Raw genomic sequence first — 24476 nt, 5'->3', positions numbered from 1 at the left:
CAGGCTGCAGGATGTAACAGACTTACTGAACTAGGTAGGTAGGACATGTAGTACATAAACCTCCAAAATACACCTCCACGCAAGAGAGGAGGAGGGCAACAGGTGTCTAGAGCCCTTTGGACACAGCGACCAGCAGTTCCCTGAGGATTTGCATTGACAGATTATGACCACCACAGAGCAGAGAGGACAGAAGTGGCAGCAGGCATCAGACATACTAAACTAGTTACAGTAGGTAGGTAGGCCTGACAGTACATAAACCTAAAAAAATATACTTCCAGGAGAGGCTGTGTGTCTAGAGCGCCTTAGACACAGTGACCACTGACCAGCAGTTTACTGAGGATTTGGCATAGATGGAAGAAGAACACCACTGAGGTGGGAGCGCAGAACCAGGAGGGGCAACGGCAGGCAGCAGACTTACTGAACTAGGTAGGTAGGCATGACAGTACATATGCCTCTAAAATGCACCTACAGGCAAGAAGATGAAGGGCAACATGTGCCTAGATCCCCTTGAAAACAGCCGCCAGCAGTTCCCTGAGGATTTGTCATTGACAGATGATAACCACCACATACTAGAGAGGGCATGACCAGGAGTGGCAGCAGCAGTCAGCAGAGTTACTAAACTAGATAGGTAGGTCTGACAGTACATAATTCTCCAAAATACACCTCCAGGGGAGGAGAAGGACAAAATATGCCTAAAACCCTTGGACAGAATGGCCAGCAGTCCCATGAGGATTTTGAATTGACAGAAGATAACCACCACAGAGCAGAGAGGGCAGAACCAGATGTGGTAGCAGCAGGCAGGAGACTTACTGAAATAGGTAGGTAGACCTGATAGTACATATACATCCAAAATACATCACTAGGCAAAAGAGGAGGAGGGCAACAGGTGCATAGAGCCCCTTGGATACAGTGGCCATCAGTTCCCTGAGGATTTGGCATTGGTGGAAAGATGACCATCACCAAGCTAGGAGGGTAGAAACAGAAGTTGCAGCAGCAGGTAGCAGACTTTCTGAACTAGATAGGTAGGGCTGACAGTACATACACCTCCAAAATGTACTTCCAGACAAGCAAGAGAAGGGCAACAGGTGCCAAGAGCCCCTTGGACACAGTCACCAGCAGTTGCCTGAGGATTTGGCATTGATGGATGATGATGACCACAAAGCAGGAAGGGCAGGAGCAGGAGAGGTAGCAACAGGCAGCAGACTTACTGAACAAGGTAGGTAGGCCTAACAGTACATCAGCCTCCAGAATACTCTTCCAGGTAAGAGATGAGAAGTGCAACAGGTGTCTAGAGCCCCTTTGACACAGTGGCCTGCAGTTCCCTGAGGATTTAGCTTTGAAGGATGATGACCACTGCAGAGCGGGGAGGGTAGGACCAGGAAAGGCAGAAGCAGCAGCAGCTAGCAAACTTACTGAACTAGGTAGGTAGATCTGACAGTACATAAGCTTCAAAAATATACTTCAAGGGGAGTTGGTGTGCAACTGGTCCCTAGAGCCCCTTGGACACGGTGGACAGCAGTTTCCTGCGGATTTGGCATTGACAGAAAATGACCGCTACAGAGTGGGTAGGTCAAGAGCAGGAGTAGCTGAACACAAAGGATTGTAGTTGCATTTTTTTTCAACCAACAAATGCAGTTGGCCTACCAATCAGTCACAGCTATGCCTCACTGATATATAAACCTGCAATTTTACTAACTGAAAAAAAGAAATCTATACACAAGTGGTTAAAGGGAGAGTCTACTACAGAATTTTTATTGTTTAAAAAGGTAGATAATACCTTTATTAACCATTCCCCAGTTTTTCGTAACAAACACAGTTATATCAATATACTTTTTATCTCTGTGATTACCTTGTATCTAAGCCTTAGCCCCATTATTTCAGTTCTTTTGACAGACTTGCATTTTAGCCAATCAGTGCCCTCTCATAAGTAACTCCACGGACATGATCACAATGTTATCTATATAGCACACATGCACTATTATCAAATGCAATCAGATAAGAGGTGGCTTTCAAGGGCTTAGAAATTAGCATGTGAGCCTACCTAGGTTTAGCTTTCAACTAAAAATACCAAGAGAACATAGCAAATTTGATGATTAAAGTAAATTGGAAAGTTGTTTAAAATTGCATGCCCTATCTAAACCATGAAAGGTTAATTTTGACTAGACTGTCCCTTTAAACTTGGTATTCAATAATGTTTTACCCCCTACAAAATGCAGCAGACCTACCTATAAGTCGCAAGATATGCTACCAAAGCAATATAACAAACTAACAGCTAGATTATGAGTGCGTTCATCTTTTAACACTGAAAATATGGCATTTTCAGCATTAAAACAGCACCGCAGCCATTACAAGTCTTGTCAGTATAGGTGTACCGCAAGCCTTTTTGCCTGTAACGCAACCAGTGGCATCACTACAGGGGGCAAGGGGAGCATTTGCCCCCCCCTCAGAAATGGCTTGCCCCCCACCACCCCCCCCTGCCAACCCCGGCACTTGCATATTGCTAGAGGAGGAGTGTGAGTATTTTTTAAAATAGTTGTTTGTTTTTACTCTAGGTCAGTGACTGTTTGTTTTTATTTTGAGTGAGAGGAGAATGACTGTGTCTGAGGTCATTGCGCAGCGGCAGCGTGCTTTCCTGACCTGTGTTCACTTGTAAGTTGGAACCCCCACAAGTTCGTTCAACACGTGCAGCACTCCAATATACCCCATTCATGCTGGTGCCATTTGCTCCTCCTCCTAACCAGTTCCCCATCCAGGTCACGTAACATACTCACTGGGGAGAATGGTAAGGAAGAGGGAGGAGCCAGCAGGTGCTGTGTGCTGGAGAGCAGAGAGCGCGGGGGAAGGACAGAGCAGTACCAGCAGGCTTTCTTTGTCTTGCACAGGGTCGCCATGGGGGTGACATGGGTGACCTGTCAGGGGCCAGGTGGCATAAGGGGGCCCCAAGCAGTCCACAAATATCAACTTTATTACCCCCACATTCATGCATAAATAATTTAACAGTTTCCTTCACACTTTGTGTGCACAGCAAGATGGTAGCTGTATTTCCCATGCTGTGCGCAATTTTAAGCAGGAAGGCAGAAGTCCCCCAGAAGCTCCTGCTTCTCTGCAGTGCAGTGTGTGTCCTGTGTGGGAAGGGCTGGGAACAGGGCAGTTTTTAGCAGTGGGCAAATTGGGCAACTGCCTGGGGTGCCATTGCCTCATTTTAAATTTGTTAGCACTCTTCCTTGGTTCCCTCTGCATGGGGTTAAATTTGAGAAATGTCTGCTCAGTATCAGCTGTCAGTGTAAAGTTCTCTCTGCTGATGCTGCATGTCGGTGCTGTGGAGGAGGGGAATCTTGTAACGCTGCAGACTGATATCAAAGAGGGAGAAAGAAGGGAAGTCCTGCACAATGCTGTACAGAAGCTGTGCGTTAGCCTAATATAGTTTTCTTTTTCAGTTTTTTTTTTAATGAAACAAACTGTTTAAGCATTGTCAAAGAGGGTAGCAATTCACTTTCTAGCAGATATACAACCCTCTCTGGCATTCTATTACATTAAACAGCTTGTTTAATAAGTTTATTTTATTTTTTACAGTTTAATCCATTAAACTCTGCAATAAAATATTAATCAGACTGTTCAGGGTACACTGGTATGGATTTACATGAATTTTAGCAGTTATTTTGAATTTTAAAAACTAATTGTTTGATTTTATTCACATTTAGTTATGACATTTTTCTAATATATAATTGCTAACACTCACATGGCCAGACCAGACCTACTTGACTGACCACAAAAGTGTGGAAATATGTATAGTTGGCGTATATGGCACATAAAGGAGGGCATGTTAACATTAAAATGTGATATTTGCAAGTGTATTTTATGTCAAATGAGAGAATATGAAAGCTTAAGTATAAGCATATCCCATGCTCAGTGCTGTACAACCTACTGGTGTTATTTATATATGTGTGTGTTTATAAAAATGTATATTTATATATTCTTAAAGTAAATATTTTTATGCCTAAAAAAAATAATCAGAATTTTTTTTCCACCTCAACACTTAAACATCCAAAGGCTTGCCTTGCACATCTTGGATGGCAAACATTTTGTACAACCTTTTAATGTATTTAATAACTACAGATTGAGGGCCAGGTGCCCATTCCTTCTATTTTAGACAATCTGATAGCTCTTTGAGCAAAGGAGGGAGGAAATTGTAAGCCTCCTTGCTATAACCAACCCAGAACCACCTTTCAAGAAGGATAACATAATATATAGTTGTGAACTAACAATTTTAACTAGGCTATTGTCACAGATTCTTGATACTTTCGCTTGAAGGGCAGTGGATTAGTCCCTGTATTGTCTCTAGCATGTCTGTGTATGTGAGAGTTTCTTTCACCAAGTTTTTCTTCTCCACTGACTTTTTAGGCAGCTGTGTGTTCTGAACTATTAGGGACAATGTATTGCCTAAGGGAGCTGACTAATATTGCTGCAGTGTTGCGTTATTTCAGAAATTTGTATTAAAGAAGTTAAGCAACAACATTAAAATAATGTAATAAATTATTCCAGATAGATCACCACTCCCACCAGACTATAAAACAGTATACACACACACCAAAAAAAACTCAGGGTCTGCTCATTGGTCTTCATTAGTGACATATTTAACATAGGGGACTATTTACACAGCCCTTGTGTTTGCTGAAATTTCTTAAACTATAAAGAAAAGCTTTTGAAAGTTTTCCTCTCTTTCTCAGGTCTGAATCAATACCTGAGGAAGAAAGGAAAACTCTCGAAAGCTTGTCTTTTTAGTATTAGGTTAGTACAATAAAAAGGTATCATTGCAAACCGCATTACTCTGGTATTTTGTAATCTTATTTATATATATTTATTTAGTTTTTTTCAGTGCTATGATTTAGTGGTAAATATTAAATGCCCCCCCCCCCCAGTTTAGACTGTGATATCTTATGTGCCCCCCCTATATATTATTCCTAGAGTCGCCACTGAACATAACGTCACTACCGCACACGTAAAAATTATGTTTTTCATGGGATTCCCATAGTGCTGCCATTATGAGTTTTGCGATGAGGCTAAAAAACCTGCGTTACAGACTAAAACGACAAGATCCGTAACGCCATCTAAAAGCAGTAGTTATGAGTTTTATGCTACAAATCTGTAACATAAAACTCATAACTAAACTGCTACAAAGTACACTAAACACCCATAAACTACCTATTAACCCCTAAACCAAGGCCCTCCCGCATCGCAAACACTATATTACATTTATTAACCCCTAATCTGCCGCTCCTGATATCGCCGCCACTTATATTAACCCCTTTTCCACCGCTCCCCGACATTGTCACCACTATAATAAATGTATTAACCCCTAAACTACCACCCTCCCACATCGCTAACACTATTTAAATATAATCAACCCCTAATCTGCCATCCGCCCACATCGCCGCCACTAGCTCTTTTACAAACCCAAACCCCAAACTAAAAAATAACCCACCCAAAAAACCCTTAAAAAAAGCCTAACACTAACCCCAGACAATCCACTTACAGTTTTTGTAGTCCCGCTTGAACGATCTTCATCCAGGCGTTGAGAAGTCTTCATCCAGATGGCCTCTTTAATCTTCATCCCAGCTGCGAAGTCCTCATCCAAGCGACCTCTTCAATCTTTATCCAGGCGGCATCTTCTATCTTGATACCGGCGGCACTTAGTGGGTCCATCCTGAAGACATCCGGCTCGGAGCATCCTCTGCATATGGTTGCTGCCGTACACTGAATCTTTCAAAATGGTGTCCCTTGCATTCCTATTGGCTGAAAAACTTGAATCAGCCAATAGGATTTAAGCAGCTCTCAATCTGTTCGCTGATTCGAATTATATATATAAACAAGAAATAGACTGCAGCACTCAATTCAGTGATTTATTACAAGCTCACAAACACAGGCGACGTTTCGGGCAGTGCCCTTTCTCAAGCCAAGACAGGTATATATATATATATATATATATATATATATATATATATGCACATTTGAGGTGCAATGGTAGATGGTGCTGGTCTTTTAAGAATTCTAATCCCTCTGATAACAAAGAGAGAAAGGCTTGAAGTATATGTAAAAGCCAATTAATAAAGGTGCAGTATACTCACTCCATGAGTTGTATGTGGTCTGCTTGTTTGGAGTATCCCACTCAGGTAGCTATTGGTAGTAATCCAAAGAAATTTGATAAAGCTGTGAGTTCAGCTAAGAGTAAAATGGAAACTCCAATAAAAAAATTGCAAAGATGCAATAATAGAATAAGTAGTAACTTACTCCATTGAAATAAGCTGTCCGGCCGTCACAGTAGAGAAGGAAGAAATATTCCAGTTTAGATAAAAAGTATTTATTAACTATTTAAAAACGTCTTTTTCAAGAGCAGTGATAAATTAGGTCACTGTTTTAAACCAATTTTATCACTGCTCTTGAAAAAGACGTTTACTTTCAACTTGTAATATGCGCACTACTTCCGATGAGCGCAACATTTCTATCAACACTTCAATCTGGCCCATAATTTGGAGATAGAATATGTGTTGTAAAATCAGTTCAAAAATATCTTGTTTCTCAGGATTGATGCAAGCCAAATAACAACTATAAGCTTGTTTATTAACCAAGCAGTTTAGTTAGTGTTTGGGGAGGATTTAAAGAAACTCTGAAGTCATAGTGGGGGTGGTGCAGAGTAATCCCCAAAAATTTATGGGCCTAATGTGCAGAGGGTAGTCACAGGAAAGCAGGTAAAATAATTAAATAATTAAAAAAAAATAAACTAGATTAAAGGCCATTTTATAACGCAAGCACAAAAATGCAATGTTATACAGTGTTAATATTGCAATTAATACTGTTTGCATATTCGCACTGGCATTATTAGACAATGGTTTATATTTATCATGCATTCTATAGATAACACAAGTGTAATACGACACTCTAGCGCAAAACCTCCTCTCAGGTAGTGACATTTTTATTAATTTCTTTGCTATATATTTTATATGTTAGTTGAACTGTACATAGAAGACTAAATGCATGTACATAAACACACGTATAAAATATATGCACTTACAGACATATTCCCTTTACCCTTTCTCTTCCCAACTCTCATCTTATGCCAATGCTTAGGTTAAACAATTTAACTAAAACTTGAAATACCAGATCAAGCATTACTGATTATGGGCTCGCTTCCATTGAGTCGTAATTCAGTTTGCGTGCACTCGCAAACCGATAAATATGCTGTTGGAAGCAATATCGTTTATCGACTGTTTCCAATGGCGCGTTATACCTCAAAATCGGCAGCCGGACTTCGGCTGCCGAAAAGATCTTCGCGTCCCATAGAAAATAATAGAAGCCGTTAATCGATAAATTATACCAGGTTTCCAATGAAAGCGCTAACCGTTAATACACTGTCGGAGGCTGTCGATACATTGAGAAATATTACACCCAGCTCAACTAGGTGTAAAAGAGGAAAATTGTACTTTTTGAGACCTATTTTCTATTGAAATTATAAAACTTGCAAATAATGCAAGTGTTTTAATGTAGAAATAAATTGTTATAAGTAATTTTTATTGTTGTCTCATGTATAGAAATAGTTGAACTTATATTCTAATAGAAATATCAGTATATATTTAAATATAATAATATATGCAAGAACATATCTACAGAATGCAAACTAGACCTATGCCTAGGGCAGCAATAAATATTACTTATATTTATGAAGTGGTAAATATAATTATATTAGAAAATAGTATTTGATTATTAAAAATATGGATAAGTGTATCTTTATTTTTCTTGAGAGGTGATCACCGGTAAGGAGCACGGACGTTAAACGTAAATTCTATAGCGTAAGGTCGGGTTACCTTAGCAACTAATTGATTTTCAAGAAATCCGACATCAGATGGAAGCGTTAACACAATGTTAACTTACAGCTACACGAAAAGAGCGACTGCACGCTATCCGCAAAATATTTCTATGGAAACCTGGTACTAAAATGGAGCCGTAAATTACTTTTAGCTGTCGGCCACTTCGGTAGCTTACGGCTCCATTTTTAACGACTCAATGGAAGCGAGGCCTATGTGGGGCCAATGACAAATTAACAGTTGACATGTGTTTGACTTGTATTCTATACTAAATATTTTATGAGAGATTAAATTGTGAGCCGAATATTTATTTAAAAATTCTATTCAATGGTAAGACCAGATTTATAATTTAAAGGAACAGTCAAGTCCCCAAAAATATTTCATGGTTTAAATAGGGAATGGAATTTTAAACAACTTCCCAATTTACTTTTTTTTTATTTTTTTATTTTCTTTTATTGAAAGTAAAATTGCATACAAAGTTAAACAATCAAACAAAACAGGTTACAATAATACTATTGTCTCACAGTAAGGGAATAGTTAACATTGAGATGGACAAAATTGTGTCAGTAATGATCCCTATAGTTGTCATCTATATTTATTGAATAAAAAGGAAAGGAGAGGAACAAAAATTTTCCTATTCGACATATTGCTTAATAGTATGCAGGTCATAACTAAACACCATTTACTCCTTCTGAACACGGTTTAAGTAAAAATTTGCATAAAAGTATACATTCTGAGTATCTCACAGCCTATGAGCTAATGTGTCCGCTCTGCCGTATCAAATTACAATATTCTTCCCAAATAAAATTGATCCCAAGGAAATCATCCAATCTCTTTGTGTTAGTGTATTGGTATTTTTCCATTGCTAATGTACTAGTGACTAGAGTCCGCCATTCTCTAACCGAGGGGACTTCCACTGACTTCCACCTCCTTGGGATGAGTCGCCTAGCACAATTTAGTAAAATAATCAGTAGCCTTTGTCTGAGTTTACATTTAATTTTGGGTAAGTTATTAAATAAAAATATGGTAGGTTCTAGGGGGAGGTCAATATTAATTACTTGTTTAATTACCAGCTGTATTTCCCTCCAGTATTGGTTGATATTGGGGCAAGTCCACCATATGTGTTGATAATCTCCTATTTCCCCACACTTTCTCCAGCATTTATTATTTCTTAATTTGTGTATAACAGCTAATCTTACTGGGTTATAGTACCATCTAAGCATTAGTTTTAGATTCGACTCTAGTTGTGCTATAGATGACGTATGTGTGCTCATATTACTAAATATCCTGTTCCATTGTTCATGAGATATAGGCGTTTGTAGTTCTTCTGCCCACTTACTAGTATATGTCGGTAGGTCTCTAGAATGGTAGTCAAGTAATAGTTTATATATCAGCGAAAGAGAGCCTTTTGTATACGTATCAGCTTTACATATAGATTCAAAAGGGGATAAGGATCTGTAAAACTGGGTACGTTTGGTATGTGTAGTGAGATAATGTGATAGTTGAAAATATCTAAACCAAGGTATAAAGTAATTACCAAACGTTGCTTGTAGTTCAGCTTTTGGTTTAAGGGCTTTGTTTTCCATGGCCAGGCTACATGGTATGACATCGCGTAAGGATAAGTCCCTTTCATATGGAGTAGGGAATGACATTAACACCTCTGGATTGTGTTTCAGAGGAGTCAATGGTGACGGGATTCCAGAAATCCCTGGGGAATTGTTGATACATTTATCCCATATTTTAAGCGTGTGTTTAGTCAGTGTGGAGGTGGAGTAGTGCAGGACCCTGTGAATGTGCGGGATCCAGCAGCTGGCTCCCAGTTGCGAGTTTTGTGCTAGGTCGTGCTCTAGTGTTACCCACTCTTTATGTGTGCCATGTTTACACCAGTCAATGATTCTGGTTAATGTACTTGCTATATAGTAATAGTGAAGATTTGGCATGCCCAATCCTCCCTTTAATCTAGAATGGTATATTATCGTTTTAGCTATTCTAGGGTGTTTATGTTGCCGTACAAAGGCATTCAACACGTTTTGAATCTTAGCGAGGAAGCCTCTAGGTAACGTTATTGGGACAGTTTGAAAGATGTACAGTATTTTGGGTAAAATTGTAATTTTAATTGCATGTAATCTACCCAGCCATGAAAAGGTTTTGTGTCGCCAGGATTGTAGCTCTTGTTGTATATTATTTAATAGAGGGATATAATTAGCTGTGTACATCAGTTGCGGATTATTTGTAATTTGGATACCCAGATATTTCAGTGAGCTTTTCTGATATTTAAAGTGATAAGTGGATTTTACATACTCAATCTCAAGATCCGTGACATTTACCCCCATAAATTCAGATTTAGCGGCATTGATCTTAAAATTAGAAAGCCTACCATAAATTTGAAATTCCGAGTGTAATTCAGGCATAGAGGTGGAAGGGTTAGTAATGGTCAAAAAGACATCGTCTGCGTACATGGATACTGTATAAGCCTTTTCTTGTATTGTTATGCCTGTGATTTTTGGGTTGTCTCTAATCCTAGCCGCCAGGATAAAGGGCATCCCTGCCGTGTGCCATTGCATATGGCAAAGGCTGGTGATAGCGAATTGTTTAGGCTAATTTTTGCGTGAGGGACAGTATAGAGGGACATTATCTTTGAAATAAAGTTATCTGGGAAACCAAATTTGATTAAAATGAATTCAAGGAAATTCCAATTTAACCGATCAAAAGCTTTCTCCGCGTCCAAGGACGCGAAGATTGTTGGGACTTTGGCTTTTACCAAATGATCTATCAGGGTTTGTATTTTAATAGTATTGTCCCTGGCTTCTCTGTAGGGTGTAAAGCCTACCTGGTTGCGATGTATCAGTTGTGGGAGTAGTTTGTTCAGGCAACCTGCCATAATTTTTGCATAAAGTTTCACATCAGTGTTTAACAGTGATATAGGACAAAAATTGGGTGGGGTATCTGGAGCTTTCCCTGGTTTTGGGAGAACTATAATTTGTGCCATTAACATAGTGGTTGGGAAGTGATTGGTAAAGGATACATTATTATAGAGATTAAGTAGAATTGGGGTAAAAATTGGGGCAAAGGTCTGATAGTATTTGGCTGTGAAGCCGTCTGGGCCCGGGCTTTTACCTGGTGCTAGATCTTTAATGGCTAATAAAATTTCTTTTGCAGATATTGGGGATTCTAGTGATTCCTTTTGTTCAGAGGACAGTGAGGGGAGGTTACATGTGTACAAATATTTTTGAATTAAGTCTTTTGAGGATATTTCGGTTTCGGGAGGATTGTCTGGCAGGTTGTATAGGGAGGAATAGTATTGAAAAAACTGGTCCAATATATCTGGGGTAGTGTAAACTTGAGTGTTTTGTGATGTTTTAAGCTCGTGAATAAATGATTTTAGTCTTGTTCGTCTTAGGGTCCTGGCCAGCATTTTCCCTGCTTTATTACTTTCATGATAGAATTTTTGTTTTAATTTTACAGTTATTTTCTGGTGTTCAAGAGCTAGAAATGTATCCAGTTGTTCCCTGGTATTCTTTATTTCCTGTAAAATGATAGTATTTTTAGGGTCTTTCTTATGTGAGAAATCTAGTTGTGCCAGTTTAGCTGTAAGTGTGGAATAGTTCTGCCTTCCCAATTTACTTTTATCACCAATTTAACTTTGTTCTCTTGGTATTCTTAGTTGAAAGCTAAACCTAGGAGGTTCATATGCTAATTTCTTAGGCTTTGAAGACTACCTCTAATCTGAATGCATTTTGACCACTAGAGGGCATTAGGTCATGTGTTTCATATAGATAACATTGAGGTTATGCACGTGAAGTGACCTAGGAGTGAGCACTAATTGGCTAAAATGCAAGTCTGTCAAAAGAACTGAAATAAAGGGGCAGTCAGCAAAAGCTTAGATACCAGGTTATTACAGAGGTAAAATATGTATTATTACTGTGTTGGTTATGCAAAAATGGGGAATAAAGGTATTATCTTTCTTTTTAAACTACAAAAATTCTGGTGTTGACTGTCCCTTTAATGCATCCTAATATATTTTTAACTATATAGCTATGTCAGTATTGTTCTCTGAAGGGTGGGATTTTGTTTTGGCTGCACCATCAAACATAGTGTAATAATAACATTGCTATTAGAAGCACATGTTGCCATTTCTAATTTGCTATATTTGTTTTTAATTGAATTTAGTTTTAACTTGTAATATGGATTGTTTACATAGATTTCAATAGAAACTTATTTTATTTTTTTAGTTCAAAATAGCCAGGGCCTCCTTTGAACCAGGGGGTCGATCCGATAAAAATCGTCGCCCGCAAAAGCCGGCGACGCCAATATTTACGCTGGTTTGGTATCACATATACGGCGTAACCTAGAAGTTACGCCCGTATATTTCTGCCGTCGCCCGTAGATTTTTGGGCCATAGGCAGGTATACCAAACCAGCGCAGTTTGGTATCCAATATGCAGCGTAAGGACTTACGTGGCGAAAATGGAGAAATCTTACTCCATTTTCACCTCGCCACAAAAAGCAGCCGTAAGAAGCCTTACGCTGACTATTGGAGCCCCGTAACTCCCTAAACTAACTAGAAAAGAAACCTAACACCTAACGCATGCGCAATGTCTTTCTCCCTGTCAACCGCTATCTGCTAAATAAAACCTAACACCTAACGCATGCGCAATGTCTAGCTACCTGTCAACCGCGATCCCCCCCCCCCCCGAAATCCCTAATAAAGTTATTAACCCCTAAACCGCCGCTCCCGGACCCCGCCGCCATCTACATAAACTAACCCCCTACTGTGAGCCCCTAAAACCGCCGCAATCTACCTTATCTATCGCCTAATGTGAACCCCTAAAACCGCCGCCATCTACCTTATCTATCCCCTAATCTGACCCCTTACACCGCCGCCACCTATATAAAAATTATTAACCACTAATCTAATCCCCCTATACCGCCGCCAGCTATATTAATATTATTAACCCCTAATGTAAGCTCCTTACACCGCCGCCATCTATATTAAAATTATTAACCCCTAATTTAATCTACCTACCCCGCCGCCAGCTATACTATATTAACCCTAAGTATATTATAGTTAATATAGGTATTACATTATATATATTAACTATATTAACCCTAATTATATTAGGGTTAATATAGTTAATATAGTTACTATAGTATTTATATTAACTATATTAACTCTATCTAACCCTAACACCCCTAACTAAATTTATATCAAATTAATCTAATTCATATTATAAACTAAAATATTCCTATTTAAATCTAAATACTTACCTATAAAATAAACCCTAAGATAGCTACGATATAATTAATAATTACATTGTAGCTATGTTAGGGTTAATATTTATTTTACAGGTAAATTGTTAATTATTTTAACTAGGTCTAATAGCTATTAAATAGTTATTACCTATTTAATATCTACCTAGTTAAAATAATTATCCAATTACCTGTAAAATAAATCCTAACCTAAGTTACAAATACACGTACACTATCAATAAATTAAATAAACTACAAATATCTATTGATTGATTCAGCCAATCGGATTGAACTTGAATCTGATTGGCTGATTCAATCAGCCAATCAGATTTTTCTAACTTAATTCCGATTGGCTGATAGAATCCTATCAGCCAATCGGAATTCGGCGGATGCCATCTTGGATGACGTCATTTAAAGGTACCTCATTCGTCGTTCAGTCGTCGGCCGGGATGGATGCTCCGCGGTGGCGGAGCGAAGAAAGAAGATTGAAGATGCCGCTTCATGGAAGATGCTGCCGGAAGGAAGAAGACTTTGCTGCCGCTTGGAGGAAGACGTCGCCCGAATCGGATGAGGAGTTCGGCCCGGTGTGGTGAAGACAAGGTAGGGAGATCTTCAGGGGGGTAGTGTTAGGCTTTTTTAAGGGGGGTTTGGGTGGGTTTAGAATAGGGGTATGTGGGTGGTGGGTTGTAATGGGGGCGGGGGTATTGTATATGTTTTTAAATGCAAAAGAACTGAATTCTTTGGGGCATGCCCCACAAAAGGCCCTTTTAAGGGCTGGTAAGGTAAAGAGCTTTGAACTTTTTTTAATTTAGAATAGGGCAAGGAATTTTTTTTTATTTTGGGGGGCTTTATTATTTTATTAGGGGGCTTAGAATAGGTGTAATTAGCTTAAAAATCTTGTAATCTTTTTTTTATTTTTTGTAATTTAGTGTTTGTTTTTTTTTGTAATTTAGTTTAGTTTATTTAATTGTATTTTTAGATAGATATTTGTAGTTTATTTAATTTATTGATAGTGTAGGTGTATTTGTAACTTAGGTTAGGATCTATTTTACAGGTAATTGGGTAATTATTTTAACTAGGTAGATATTAAATAGGTAATAACTATTTAATAGCTATTAGACCTAGTTAAAATAATTAACAATTTACCTGTAAAATAAATATAAACCCTAACATAGCTATAATTTAATTATTAATTATATTGTAGCTATCTTAGGGTTTATTTTATAGGTAAGTATTTAGATTTAAATAGGAATATTTTAATTAATAATATTAATATTAGATTTATTTTAATAAGAGTTTAGTTAGGATGTTAGAGTTAGATAGGGTTATTATACTTAATATATATATATAATATAATAACGATATAAACTATATGAACCCTAATATAATTAGGGTTAATATAGTTAATATATATAATATAATAACTATATTAACTATATTAACCCTAATATAATTAGAGTTAATATAGTTAATATAGCTGGCGGCGGTGTAGGGGGATTAGATTAGGGGTTAATACATTTATTATAGGTGGCCGCGGTGTAGGGGGATGTAGATTTTAAGGGCTGGCAAAAGAGCTGTTACTTTGGGGCATGCCCCGCAAAAAGCCCTTTTAAGGGCTGGCAAAAGAGCTGTTACTTTGGGGCAATGCCACGCAAAAAGCCCTTTTCAGGGCTATTTGTAGGGTTAGACTTAGGTTTAGTGGTAGGGATAGTTTAGTATTTTAGGGGTTGAATAATTTAATATAGATGGCGGCGGGGTAGGGGGATTAGATTAGGGGTTAATAATTTTAAAATAGATTGCGGCGGGGTAGGGGCTCACTTTAGGGGGTAGGTAAGGTAGATGGCGGCGGTGTTAGGGGCTCACTTTAGGGGGTTATAGATTTAATATAGCTGGCGCCGGTTTAGGGGTTAATAACTTTATTAGGTAGCGGCGGTTAATTGGTTAATACATATTTTATTGTTAGGCTAGTGAGGGGGGATAGCGGATAGAGGGTTAGACGTGTCGGGCTATGTTAGGGAGGCGTGTTAGACTTGTCGGGCTATGTTAGGGAGGCGTGTTAGACAGAGCGGGTGTCTTAGACTTTAGTCAGGTTTTGTAGGCGCCGGCAGTTTCTAACGTGCCGCAAGTCACTGGCGACACCAGAAATTTGTATTTGCGCAGATTTCTGGACATCGCTGGTTTGTCAGACTTACGGCACGTTAGCATCTGACGGCGCCATATATGGGATAGCTCGAGTTGCGAGCTGAAACTGCGGGCGACGCGGGTTCCCTCGCTTGCGCCGCAAACTGCGATCTATATCGGATCGCGCCCCATATCTTGTTTATATATATATATAACTCTGGAAATATGTTCTCCAGAACTTTATTAAAGGTTTTGCACTTTCCTATTCAACCAAACATTCCACAATCTTTCCTGTTGCACTAATTGTGTTGTTTTGTCAAATTTCAGATCATCTGAAATAATAATTCCCAAGTCCCATTTCACTTTTGTTAGAAACAGTACAGTACCAATCGGCTAGATTTAGAGTTCTGCGGCCAAAGGGGTGCGTTAGCTAAGCGTGCTTTTTTTCTCCCGCTGGTATTTAGAGTTCACAGAATGGCTGCGTTAGGCTCCAAAAAGGGAGCGTATAGCATATTTACCGCCACTGCAACTCTAAATTCCAGCGGTGCTTACGGAAGCGGCCAGCTTCAAAAACGTGCTCGTGCACGATTCCCCCATAGGAAACAATGGGGCTGTTTGAGCTGAAAAAAAACCAAACACCTGCAAAAAAGCAGCGTTCAGCTCCTAACGCAGCCCCATTGTTTCCTATGGGGAAACACTTCCTATGTCTGCACCTAACACTCTAACATGTACCCCGAGTCTAAACACCCCTAACCTTACACTTATTAACGCCTAATCTGCCGCCCCCGCTATCGCTGACACCTGCATATTATTATTAACCCCTAATCTGCTGCTCCGTACACCGCTGCAACCTACGTTATCCCTATGTACCCCTAATCTGCTGCCCCTAACACCGCCGACCCCTATATTATATTTATTAACCCCTAATCTGCTGCCCCCAACGTCGCCTCCACCTACCTACAATTATTAACCCCTCATCTGCCGACCGGATCTCACCACTACTCTAATAAATGTATTAACCCCTAATCCGCCTCACTGCCGCCTCAATAACCCTATAATAAATAGTATTAACCCCTAATCTGCCCTCCCTAACATCGCCGACACCTAACTTCGAACATTAACCCCTAATCTGCCGACCGGAGCTCACAGCTACTCTAATACATTTTTTAACCCCTAAAGCTAATTCTAACCCTAACCCTAACACCCCCCTAAGTTAAATATAATTTTTATCTAACTAAATAAATTAAGTCTTATTAAATAAATTATTCCTATTTAAATCTAAATACTTACCTGTAAAATAAACCCTAATATAGCTACAATATAAATAATAATTATATTGTAGCTATTTTAGGATTAATATTTATTTTACAGGCAACTTTGTAATTATTTTAACCAGGTACAATAGCTATTAAATAGTTAATAACTATTTAATAGCTACCTAGTTAAAATAATTACAAAATTACCTGTAAAATAAATCCTAACCTAAGTTACAATTAAACCTAACACTACACTATCAATAAATAAATTAAATAAACTACCTACAATTATCTACAATTAAACCTAACACTACACTATCAATAAATTAATTAAATACAATACCTACAAATAAATACAATGAAATACACTAACTAAAGTACAAAAAATAAAAAGAACTAAGTTACAAAAAATAAAAAAATATTTACAAACATTAGAAAAATATTACAACAATTTTAAACTAATTACACCTACTCTAAGCCCCCTAATAAAATAACAAAGCCCCCCAAAATAAAAAAATGCCCTACCCTATTCTAAAATAAAAGAGTACAAAGCTCTTTTACCTTACCAGCCCTGAAAAGGGCCCTTTGCGGGGCATGCCCCAAAGAATTCAGCTTTTATGTCTGTAAAAAAAACCATACAATACCCCCCCCCCAACATTACAACCCACCACCCACATACCCCTAATCTAACCCAAACCCCCCTTAAATAAACCTAACACTAAGCCCCTGAAGATCTTCCTACCTTATCTTCACCTTGCCGGGTATCAGCGATCCGTCCAGGCTCCGATGTCTTGATCCAAGCCCAAGTGGGGGGCTGAAGACATCCATCCTCTGGCTGAAGTCTTGATCCAAGCGGGCAGAAGAGGACATCCGGACCTGCAAACATCTTCATCCAGGAGGCATCTTCTATGTTCTTCCATCTGATGACGACCGGCTCCATCTTGAAGATCTCCACCGCGGATCCATCCTCTTCTTCCGACGACTAGACGACAAATGAAGGTTCCTTTAAGGGACTTCATCCAAGATGGAGTCCCTCGAATTCCGATTGGCTGATAGGTTTCTATCAGCCAATCGGAATTAAGGTAGGAAAATTCTGATTGGCTGATGGAATCAGCCAATCAGATTCAAGTTCAATCCGATTGGCTGATCCAAACAGCCAATCAGATTGAGCTTGCATTCTATTGGCTGTTCTGATCAGCCAATAGAATGCGAGCTCAATCTGATTGGCTGATCGGATCAGCCAATCGGATTGAACTTGATTCTGATTGGCTGATTCCATCAGCCAATCAGAATTTTCCTACCTTAATTCCGATTGGCTGATAGAATCCTATCAGCCAATCGGAATTCGAGGGACGTCATCTTGGATGACGTCCCTTAAAGGAACCTTCATTCGTCATCTAGTCGTCGGAAGAAGAGGATGGATCCGCGGTGGAGTTCTTCAAGATGGAGCCGGTCGTCATCGGATGGAAGAACATAGAAGATGCCTCCTGGATGAAGATGTTTGCTGGTCCGGATGTCCTCTTCTGCCCGCTTGGATCAAGACTTCAGCTGGAGGATGGATGTCTTCAGCCCCCCGCTTGGGCTTGGATCAAGACATCGGAGCCTGGACGGATCGCTGATACCCGGCGAGGTGAAGATAAGGTAGGAAGATCTTCAGGGGCTTAGTGTTAGGTTTATTTAAGGGGGGTTTGGGTTAGATTAGGGGTATGTGGGTGGTGGGTTGTAATGTTGGGGGGGTATTGTATGGGTTTTTTTACAGGCAAAAGAACTGAATTCTTTGGGGCATGCCCCGCAAAGGGCCCTTTTCAGGGCTGGTAAGGTAAAAGAGCTTTGTACTTTTTTATTTTAGAATAGGGTAGGGCATTTTTTTTATTTTGGGGGGCTTTGTTATTTTATTAGGGGGCTTAGAGTAGGTGTAATTAGTTTAAAATTGTTGTAATATTTTTCTAATGTTTGTAAATATTTTTTTATTTTTTGTAACTTAGTTCTTTTTTATTTTTTGTACTTTAGTTAGTTTATTTCATTGTATTTATTTGTAGGTATTGTATTTAATTAATTTATTGATAGTGTAGTGTTAGGTTTAATTGTAGATAATTGTAGGTAGTTTATTTAATTTATTTATTGATAGTGTAGTGTTAGGTTTAATTGTAACTTAGGTTAGGATTTATTTTACAGGTAATTTTGTAATTATTTTAACTAGGTAGCTATTAAATAGTTATTAACTATTTAATAGCTATTGTACCTGGTTAAAATAATTACAAAGTTGCCTGTAAAATAAATATTAATCCTAAAATAGCTACAATATAATTATTATTTATATTGTAGCTATATTAGGGTTTATTTTACAGGTAAGTATTTAGATTTAAATAGGAATAATTTATTTAATAAGACTTAATTTATTTCGTTAGATAAAAATTATATTTAACTTAGAGGGGTGTTAGGGTTAGGGTTTGAATTAGCTTTAGGGGTTAAAAAATTTATTAGAGTAGCGGTGAGCTCCGGTCGGCAGATTAGGGGTTAATGCTTGAAGTTAGGTGTCGGCGATGTTAGGGAGGGCAGATTAGGGGTTAATACTATTTATTATAGGGTTATTGAGGCGGGAGTGAGGCGGATTTGGGGTTAATACATTTATTATAGTAGCGGTGCGGTCTGGTCGGCAGATTAGGGGTTAATAAGTGTAGGTAGGTAGCGGCGACGTTGGGGGCGGCAGATTAGGGGTTAATAAATATTATGTAGGTGTCGGCGGTGTTAGGGGCAGCAGATTAGGGGTACATAGGGATAATGTAGGTTGCGGCTGTGTGCGGTCGGCAGATTAGGGGTTAAAAATTTTAATAGAGTGGCGGCAATGTGGGGGGGCCTCGGTTTAGGGGTACATAGGTAGTTTATGGGTGTTAGTGTACTTTAGAGCACAGTAGTTAAGAGCTTTATAAACCGGCGTTAGCCCAGAAAGCTCTTAACTACTGACTTTTTTCTGCGGCTGGAGTTTTGTCGTTAGAATTCTAACGCTCACTTCAGCCAAGACTCTAAATACCGGCGTTAGAAAGATCCCATTGAAAAGATAGGATACGCAAATGGCGTAGGGGGATCTGCGGTATGGAAAAGTCGCGGCTGGAAAGTGAGCGTTAGACCCTTTCCTGACTGACTCCAAATACCAGTGGGCGGCCAAAACCAGCGTTAGGAGCCTCTAACGCTGGTTTTAACGGCTACCGCCCAACTCTAAATCTAGCCAAATGTGTTTAAAAGCCTGCTTTCAAACCCAATATGTAGTTTCCATCAATGTTGAATCAACTAGCTACCATGTTTTAACTTTTCATTGAAAATGAATATTATACTTCTATGCATTGGTGCAGTAACTTTCACAAAACCCTCTTCTAAAAGGTCTGTTATAGTTTTTAGCATTTTCATCCAATCCAAGTTTTATATAAACAGATTTTTCCTTATACTCATAATAATTAAATGGACATGCAAATCAAAACTAAACTTTCATGGTTCAGATAGAGTCCACAATTTGAAGAGACTCTTTCGATCTACTACTATTATTAAATTTACGTTGTTATTTCAGTTGAAAAGTATAACTATGTATGCTCGAGAGTAGCAGTGCACTAATGGGAGCTAACTTGTGATTGGTGGATATACACATATGCATCTTGTTATTGGCTCAACAAAATTTGTTCTTTGACCTCTCTAGAGAGTGTGGGACAAGCACAATTTTTACACATAAACAATATGTCCCTTTCACTATGCATTAAAGAGACACTGAACCCAAATGTTTTCTTTTGTGATTCAGATAGAGCATGCAATTTTAGGCAACTTTCTAATTTACTCCTATTATCAAATTTTCTTTATTCTCTTGGTATCTTTATATGAAATGCAAGAATGTAAGTTTAGATGCCGGCCCATTTTTGGTGAACAACCTAGGTTGTCCTTGCTGATTGGTGGATAAATTCATCCACCAATCAAAAACTGCTGTCCAGAGTCTGAACCAAGAAAAAAGCTTAGATGCCTTCTTTTTTCAAATAAAGATAGCAAGAGAACGAAGAAAGATTGATAATAGGAGCAAATTAGAAAGTTGCTTAAAATTGCCTGCTCTGTCTGAATTGCGAAAGAAAACATTTGGGTTCAGTGTCCCTTTAAACTTCTTTTAGGGCAAAGCACTTGCATTTTTTTGTTCTTAGTCATATTTTACCCTCTGTTAGAGCTCTCTCTCTCTCTCTCTGGGTATTTGCTCTGTTCTAAAGTAATGTGTTGTTTCATTTCAATTTATATATGAAAAAAAAACATTATTACAGCAGATGTTTTATTGTAGGTTTTCACACTGAGAATCTAGAAAACAACAGAACATTTTCTTTGTAACGGCTGTTGAGACAAAACTATTAGGTCATTAGATTAACAATTAACTGGTATCATGGGGAAAAACGTATTAAAGAAAATGAGCTTTAATAAGTGTAGTGGAATTAACTGCTTTCATGAAAAATATTTGAGACTTAAAATGCAATTAGTAAAGCTATAAGAAAATGGGTGCTGTTTACACAAATTTTGGGCTTGTTTCCAAACTTTTAAATATAGTTCTATGAAAAAAACTTACAGCAACAGATCACCTTCAAATGATTAATTATTATTTATTGATAGTGTGTTACATGTGACAATGGTTAGCCTCAATAGTTAAAGTGATGGTAAATGTTGACCAATTTGCAAATACATTTCTAATCCTCAATTTTGTACAACACAAATTACTATGTTTTTGTCTTATTTCTCTTAATCATTTTTATAATAATTTATATTTTACCTACAAAGCGTTATCGCTCCTTGCTCGACCCCCCAGCATTACATCCTGTTATTTTCTTTAGCCAGTGAGAGAGCTGAACCTCCCCTCGCTACGTCATTGTATTAATACATGCTAATGCACTGTCAGTCAGCGATCCAACGTGTAGCGCATGCGCATAAGTAACCTAGGGCGTGTTTGTTGATACGTGTTTCGTGCCCCTAGGCAATTTATAACGAAGGTACAAAATGGTTAACTCTTGCTACTCCAGCTAAGATTAAAACACATACCAAATAAGTGTTAAAAACAAAAATGAAGCAGTATTATAATCAACGTGCTGAGGTGACACAATACACTTATTATGCAAATATCTATAGATAAAGAAATAGAATGAACAATTTTAATTTTAAACACTTTGGCAATTTTTATGATAAGCTGCATAATAAAAATGTTAGACAACTCCATGTGGCATTTTCTCATATTCAACGTAGAGTAGTGCTAATTGTTTGACAACACAGACCTAATATTAAAGGTAAATGCCTAGTCTTGCTATAGTAAATACTATTATGAGAATCATACATAAAAACAAAACACAATTTTTCGTCTTGTTTCGATAATGCTTAGCAGTAAGACAAATTATGGACACAATAAGCCGGATACAGAATATAATATAAAATATAACATACCAGATACAGTTCCTAACAGACATTAATTATCTATAAAATAGCTGATGTCAAACTCCCTATTCATTCCTAAGAGGATTCTTGTTTTCACTTAAAAAGAATAAAAGAAGTAGTTTTCCGCACATCAGAAGGGGAGTCCACGGATGTTGAAAATGCAATCTCTTCAAACTCTATTGTCTAGATTACGAGTTGTGCGTTAAGGTAAAAAAGCAGCGTTAACAGGTCCTAACGCTGCTTTTTTACACCCGCTGCTATTACGAGTCTTGCAGGTTTAGGGGCACCGCAACCTTCTTTGGCCTTACTGCAAAACGACTTACGTAAACTTCGTGAACCCATTTTCTATGGGACTTCTATAGTGCCGGTATTACGAGTCTGTCCTGGGAGGCCAAAAAGTGAGCGGTACACCCTCTACCCAGATAGCAAGGATAAATTGCCACAAACTTGTAGCAAATTTTCACTTTAAGTCTGCCTAATTTGCTGCAAGTTTGAACTGGCAAGTGTGTTTTCTTGCAGCATAATTGCTGCATGAGTTCTAGTTGACACTTTTTCAACTTGCAGCAATTTTGCATGGCAAGTCTCTAGCAAAAGGTAATTTGCAATTTTGAGACAAGTCAGCAGCAAGAGCTCTACAAGTCTTCTGCAAATATTTGTTAAGTCAACAGCAAGAGCTCTGCAGGCTTGCAGCAATTTTGCAAGTCAACAGCAAGAGCTCTGCAATTCTCCTGCAAATGTTTGACAAGTCAACAGAAAAAGCTCTGCAAGTCTCCTGCAAATGGTTGACAAGTCAACAGCAAGAGCTCTGCAAGTCTCCTTTTAATAGTTGACACGTCAACAGCAAGATCTCTGCAAGTCTCCTTTTAATAGTTGACAAGTCAACAGCAAGAGCTCTGCAAGTCTCCTTTTAATAGTTGACAAGTCAACAGCAAGAGCTCTGCAAGTCTCCTGCAATTTTCTGAAAAGACAACAGCAAGAGCTCTGCAAGTCTCCTTCAATATGTTGACAAGTTGATAGCAAGGGCTCATCAATTCTGTTGCAAATCTCAGACAACTCAATAGTAAGAGTGCTGTTAATCTGTGGCAAATCTCTGGCATGTATGTCACAATTAAGTGCAGTGTCTGTCACAAGTGTCTGCCACAAGAGCACTGCAAGTTTACTGCTATATCTGTAAATTATAATTACAAATTAATAATTTGTTAATATTAAAATGTTTTTTCTTAAAAAGTTAGTTTATGTAAGTTATTTGTATGAATTTAATGAATTTCAGAGTTGTAGCTATATATTATCGGAGAGAATATACTATGTCAGGTGATATATTACTTGAAGTATTCTAATATTAGTGTTACACAAATATAATTATCTCAGTTACAGTAGGACAAGCTTTAAGGCATTCTGCTTATACAGCCATTGTCAGTTCTGCCCATGTTCGATATGTTTAATGCTTGTACCTCTATTTCAGTGGTTTTTGACAGCATTGAGTGTACTGTATATGTATAAGGTCTAGTTTTATTGTGCACATATTATATGAAAATGCAAACATCTCATTATGTTTTTATATGCGTTTACAAATAAAAAAGTCTATCGGCTAGATTACGAGTTGTGCGTTAGGCTGAAAAAGCAGCGTTAACAGGTCCTAACGCTGCTTTTTCACTACCGCTGCCCTTAAACCTAGTCTTGAAGGTTTAAGGGCACCGCACACTTCTTTGGCCTTACCACAAAACGACTTACGTAAACTTCGTAAAGTCTTTTTTCTATGGAACTTCCATAGCGCCGGTATTACAAGTCTGTCCTGGGAGGCCAAAAAGTGAGCGGTACACCCTACCCTGTCAAGAGTCCTAACGCATTTAAAAGTCAGTAGTTAAGAGTTTTATGGTACAACGCCGTAACATAAAACTCATAACTAAAGTGCTAAAAAGTACACTAACACCCATAAACTACCTATTAACCCCTAAACCGAGGCCCTCCCGCATTGCAAATACTAAAATTAAATTTTTAACCCCTAATCTGCCGCTCCGGACAACGCCGCCACCTACATTATATTTATGAACCCCTAATTGGCTGCCCCCAACATCGCTGACACCTACATTATATTTATTAACCCCTAATCTGCCTCCCCCAATGTTGCCGCAACCTACCTACACTTATTAACCCCTAATCTTTCGCCCCCAACGTCGCCGCCACTATAATAAACATATTAACCCCTAAACCGCCGCACTCCCGCCTCACAAACATTAGTTAAATTTTATTAACCCCTAATTTGCCATTCCTAACATCGCCGCCACCGACCTACACATATTAATCCCTAATCTGCCGCCCTCAACGTCGCCGCCACTATACTAAATGTATTAACCCCTAAACCTAAGTCTAACCCTAACTCTAACACCCCCTAACTTAAATATAATTTAAATAAATCTAAATAAAATTACTATAATTAACTACATTATTCCTATTTAAAAATACTTACCTATAAAATAAACCCTAAGCTAGCTACAATATTACTAATAGTTACATTGTAGCTAGCTTAGGGTTTATTTTTATTTTACAGGCAA

This window comes from Bombina bombina, chromosome 6, assembly GCF_027579735.1.
Source record: "Bombina bombina isolate aBomBom1 chromosome 6, aBomBom1.pri, whole genome shotgun sequence".
Classification (NCBI taxonomy): domain Eukaryota; kingdom Metazoa; phylum Chordata; class Amphibia; order Anura; family Bombinatoridae; genus Bombina; species Bombina bombina.
Note: the sequence above shows the minus strand (reverse complement) of the source record.